We start from the raw sequence: 6,291 nt of genomic DNA on the forward strand, positions 1-6,291 counted from the left end.
AACAGCAGACTTTCCCATTGCAATATGTTTTTTTATTTCCTAGCTACTAGTGCTAAGAGTGTTGACCGTGGAGCCAAGAAGACTAAATTTGTTAACAATCTCAATCTCTCTTCACCATCCATCCTGTTGCTTCCATTGGTCCAGTGTTAAGAATCTCTGTCTTCTTGACTCTGATCCTCAATCCATGCTGAAGGCTGCAGTCCTTGACCCTCTGCAGCAAGCATTTCACATCCTCCTCAGTTTCAGCAAGCAGGGTTGTGTCATCTACATAACACAGATTGTTAATAGATCTTCCACCAAACCTGACGCCACACTTCTCCTCATAGAGCCCAGCCTCCCACATAATCTGTTCTGCATAGTGGTTGAAAAAGTATGGAGATAGGACACATCCCTGCTGTATACCCTTCCCAGTTTTGAACCATGCAGTGTTTCCCTGCTCTGTTCTGATGACTGACTCTTGGTCCAAGTACAGGTTTCACATTAGCACGATCAATTATTCTGGGATTCCCATTCTTCTCAGAGTCAGCCACAGTTTGTTATGATCCACACAGTCAAACGCCTTTCTTCTGGTTTCAGCTAAGATCCATCTAACATCAGCTACATTATGTTGCCCAGTCCTGTTCCATCTTCACAGTCATTGGAATATTTGAGTCCATTTTAGTGGCTATTGTTTCAATCCATCTCATTTAGATTTCTCCAATGACTTTCTACTTTATCAAACATCAATCACTTTTCTAGTGATTCTTCTTTTCTGTGTCCAAATTAGGTGGATTTAAACCTCTCTAAGAGAACTTTTGTGGCTTAGTGGTAAGAAGCTGCGCTATAACCTCAAAGGCATGCAGTCTGAATCCACCAACTCCTCTGGAGAAGGATGGACAATTTCTGCCTAGTTGATTTATGACTTCTGAAATCCCACAGGAGGGTCAGCTATGAATTGCTTCTGATTTGATGGCACATAGCAACAATAAACCTCTCCAAAGTGCTGAGGAGCAACGATGTCAGTTTAAAGACTAAGGTGCACCTGATTACACCATTGGTCTTTTCAATTACTCGCTGAACATCTGAAAGTTGGACAATGAGTAGAAATGACAGAAAAAAAAAATTATGACTTTGAATTGTGGTGTTGGAGAAGAGTGCATGGACTGCCAAAAGAGTAAACATGTATCTTAGAGAAAGTGCAATAGGGGCATTCTTTAGAGTTGAGGATGACAAAGCTTTATCTTGCATAATTTGGGCATGTTGTTAGGAGGGGCAGTCCTTCAAAAAGAACATTATGTACAGCCAGTAATGTACAATCTAAAGAAGATTAAGTCGATGAATGGGACCTTCTAAAGATTAAATCCCTGTGTTCATCAAAAACTTTTTCCAACAGGGTGAAAAGAAAACCTACTGACTGGGAACAACCATTTGGCAATACCATCTCAGATAAGAGTCTCATAACAAAAGTTTATAGAACACTCCTGATAACCCAATTACAAAATGGACAAAAGACATGGACAGAATTTTCACAGAGGAAGATATTCAAATGACCAACAGACATATGAAGAAATGCAAAAAGCCCAGATCTCCAGCCATGAACAAATAGATTGAGAAGTTGTGGTACACTCATAGAGTGGAATACTACACAGCACACAGGAGCAATCATTTTGTAAATCACTATCTAACTTGGGAGCAACTAGAGAGTCTTATGCTGAGTGAACTAACTCAGTCCCACAAGGACAAATACTGTATAAAAGGATTATAGTAGAATGAGTATAAGGATCCAAGACTGGGGCGAAGGGTAGAAACAGAGGGGTGAAGATAGGAGCAGGGTGTTAATCATAGGGTTGCACAAATTCAATGGGTGGGTGGGGTGAAGGAAATTGGAAAGGTCTTTTGTGGAAAAACAATGTATTCAAACTTTGTAAACAAATCAGAGTAATATAAAAAAGTTTTAAAAAAGAGCATTAAGCTTGCAAAGGTCAGTGAAAGTGAGGAAGATCCTCAATGAGATAGTCACACAGTGACTGTAATAATGTTTCAATTATATCAGGAATGATGGGGATGTCAGGATAGAGCAATGATCAGATTTGTTGTTCACAGAGCCCACTATGAGTCATGTTCAACCTGATGGCACCTAACAACAACAAAATCCCATCAGATTTACTTGCCAAGAACATTCTGGTTGCATTATTCTAAGACTGATTTCTTTGTTCTTTTGACAGTCCACAGCATAGTCAATATTCTTCTCCAACACCAGAGTTCAAACACATCCATTCTTCTCCTCTATTTTCTTTATGAAATTCTATAAATCACAACAGAATATATCATACCTGACCCAGTATGTAACTGTTGAATAAGAAAAACAAATTAAAGGCAGGTTCTTTCTCCTAGAAATGCATAACTAACCTCTGAGCTTGTCTCCATTCCCACCCCACCCCCTGTGCTCAACACATAAATCAGTGATCTGCCATGATACATTCTTTTCCAGTTATTATCAAGTGACATCATTTGTGCACTAAAGCAGAAACTTGTCTATGTGGATTTTCTTGCACTGAAGTCATTGCCTCTATAATAACATGCTGACGACTAAAAGAGAAACGTTTAGCTAGAAAGGAAATAAAAGTTTACCATTTAACTCAGCAATAAGTAAGCTTGATAGAAGTGACTTGAATTCCACAAGAATTTAGACCCCTCTTGCGGGGAATGCTTTCTCAAGTCCTGTCAGCATGCACAGTGCATTGCTGGTGAGACGAAAGGTTGACCAGACGCATGTTCACAGAGGGCGCCCCTCTCACTCTCTTACCTTCACTTTTTGTCCCCTTAACATTCAATAGTACGTAACAGGGTGGGTGCTGTGCTTTGTGTGCCTGATGATACATTTGCAATTCACCCACATCCTTAACTTAACCTTGGCTACAAGACTAGGTGGTGGAGGAGAAGATTAATGAGACAATTACTTTTACAAGGAATATAAACAGCTTGAGTTGGCTGTGTTAACAGCAGCCATGACATTTGCTGCTCCTTAGCATCAAGATTTTGCTCCTTGAATTCTGAGCAGTGGAAAGTCAATGCAACCTGTTCTATGGGAGTAATCCTTTATAATTGAGAAAAGTAAATTAAGATGTGGCTTGATATCATTAAAACAAACATGGTTAACATTGTAGTCTCTTGAAATCCAGAAGGGGAGTCCAGGGAAAACACATTCAAGAACATCCTAGCGCCACCAATTGTTAGCTCTGGTACTTGAACAAGACATTTAACAGCTCAAAGACTCCGTTTTCTCTTCTGTAGAACAGAAGTACTTACTCATGGGAAGAAAAGAGGAAAATATATATTTCATGTAAAAACCAGCTGTGGCCACTTTTGTATAATTTGGAGTAGCTGGATGGCAGTCTGAGGAGAAAGCTCTTTGTCTCAGAAAATGACTTAAAATACCATCCTTTTTATAAAAGACAAACAGCTATGGAGCATCATATAGAAAGGGAAGGTGTGGGAGAACGTGAGAGAGAAGGTGTTCTGCAAATTACAGAGCAAAGAGATTAGGAGTCATCAGAACCAAGAGAAGAGAAAGATGCGGAACATTCAGACATTGGAAAGGTGCTGAATAAGAAATCCCCTGTGGTGAAAAGTGCTTAGTTGATGTGTGTGAATATGGACCTCTGAATGGGATTTGAAGTGGTTTTCTACCTGTGGTGTAATTACCTTCCATTTCCCCCAAAATTTCAATAAATGTATGCAACACACAATCTCCTGGCGTGAGTAGAGAACTGTCAGGTTGTAGACAGGACAACAGGTAAAGGGGACACCGGCAATATTCAGGATCAGGCTGCAGCATGATGCGGGAAGCAGCAAGGGTTTGGTAAGCACCCCTTAAAATGAAAGAGCTGCCATTGAGTCTATTTCAATGCAAAAGAACTCCATTTGTTTCAGAGTAAAACTGCGTCATAGGGTATTCATGGTTGGAACCTTCCAGAAGTAGATTTCCAGACCATTCTTCTAAGGTGGACCCGAACCACTAAACTTTCAGTTACCAATCACTCAGAAATTGTTACACTTTCTAACAAAGTTCTAAAAGATAGCACATTGACTTTCTGATCCTATCCCCAAGGCTGTCATTCTGGAAATTCAAAGAACCTGTTTCACAATGTGTTGGGGGTCTTTTGCCCTCTTGCTAGGGTATTCAAGTGTAAGATAATAACGTCAGAAGTCTGCAAGACCTGACATTGAAGAAGAGATTTGAAAGTAATTAGCAAAGAGCTTACAAAATAAAGAACTAATGTGATATTGAATAGTACTGGATAGCCCATGGACTGTCAAAAGAACAAAGAGATAGGTTTTGGAAAAAGTGCAACCAAGAGTGTTTCTTGGAGGCAAAGATGGCAAAGCTTGTATCACATACTTCAAGCATGTTGCTATGTTGTTGTTGTTGTTGTTAAGTATCGTTGAGTCATTTGTGACTCATAGCAACTCCTGTATACAATAGCCCTGAACCCTGCTCTATCCTGTGCCAGCTTCATGGTCTCCGACACACCTACCCCATTACTCTAGTCACTGAATCAATCCATCTTGTCCAAGGTCTTCCCCTCCTGCACTGTTCTCCACTCCTCCGAAACAGGATGTCCCTCTCCAAGAAGTGTCTCTCCTTGTAACATGCCCAAAGTATTTCAGATGGAGCTTCAGAATCCTTACCTCCAAGGAGCAGCCTAGTTTCACCCTCTCCAGGTCAAACCTGTGAAACAGAAGAGTAGTTAGCATCCCCTCAGAAGCAGACATCATCCCAGCTGACTAAGCCTCTGAAAGGCAACACAATCACTCTGATCGTTCCACTTCCACGCTCTGCTTCCCAGAATGTAGAGAAATGTTACTACAGAAGAGGGAACTCTGGTGGGTAAGGACTTGAATTGCCAATCAAAAGGGAGTTGGATTGAATCCTCTAGCTGCTTTGCAAGAGAAGATGAACAATCTCCTCTTTCATGGTTTCTGTTGTTGTTAGGTGTTGTCAAGTTGAGAATGCCCCATAATGACCCTATTAACAACAGGTCTGAGCCCTGTCCTGTCCTATCCTGTGCCATCCTCCCACTTACTGACACCTTAGAGCTCATTGTGGCAGCTACCATGTCCATTCACCTGGTTGAAGGTCTTCCTCTCTTTAGCTGACCCTCCATCCTTTCAAGCAGCGTGCCCCTCTCCAAGGAATAGCTCCTTCTAGCAACATGCACGAAGTATGTGAGATGAAGTCTCATCATCTTTACCACCGAAGAGCACTGGCTGCACCCTGTCCAAGATGTATTTGTTTGTTCCATTTGTTTGTTCAGTGCTCTTTTCCACCACCACAGCTCAAAGGCATCAGTACTTCTTCTGTCATCCTTATTCATTGTTCAGCTCTCAGATGCATAGCAAGTGATTGGAAAAGAGTCATATGTACCTTAGCTCTCAAACTGACATCTTCACTCATCAATAATTTGGAGGGGCCCTTAACTACAGACTTTCGTAATGCAATATGTCTCCTGGTTTCTTGACTGCTAGTACCAAGGGTGTTAATTGTGAATCCAAGTAACATAAAATTGTTAACAGTTTCAATCTTTCCCCATCTCTAATGATGCTGCTTATTGGTCCAGTGGTAAGAATCTGTTTTCTTGACATGGAGATGCACTTTTTAAGGATTATGTGATTTATAGCATCTGAAAACCCAATGGAGGGTCAGCTGAGTTGGGTTTGATTCAATGGCATCTAACAGCAAGCTCCAAAGGGAACAAAGAGAAGATTAATCAATGGAAGGGCCCCTAGGAAGAATATGTTAGAAAGAACTAGAGTCTATGTTTCAAGATGAGACAGCTTCCAGCTCTCGAAGCAGATCTGAAGCAATCTATTGCATGCTGATGAAATAAAAATGAGAGCACCAGCTCTACCCTCCTGCCCAGAGAAGATCCAAAAACCCACTGCAAATGGGCATAGTAAGGGAGATAAGGGCAACTGGGCTTCCCAGTAAAATGGCCCCATAGCCACAAAATGCTATTCTTTTATAACTTTAAAATATATCATGGTTTACACTGTTCTTTTTTGTTATTATTTTTTTAAAATACTGATTTATTTACAAAGTTCAAATACATTGTTTTCACACAAGATACTTTCCACTTCCTTCACCCCATCCTCCCATCAAATTTTGCAACCCTATGATTAACACTCCACCACCCTCCTCTGCCCATCTTCACCCCTATTTCCTTCAAAGCAGCTTGAACTTCTTCCTTCATCACCATAGGCTCTTTCTCATATGTTGTTTCATGAAATTCTTCTGTGTCTGCCAATTCC

The sequence above is a fragment of the Elephantulus edwardii genome, unplaced genomic scaffold, assembly GCF_000299155.1.
Source record: "Elephantulus edwardii isolate Elephantulus edwardi_28Jun2011 unplaced genomic scaffold, EleEdw1.0 scaffold00143, whole genome shotgun sequence".
In the NCBI taxonomy this organism is placed as follows: domain Eukaryota; kingdom Metazoa; phylum Chordata; class Mammalia; order Macroscelidea; family Macroscelididae; genus Elephantulus; species Elephantulus edwardii.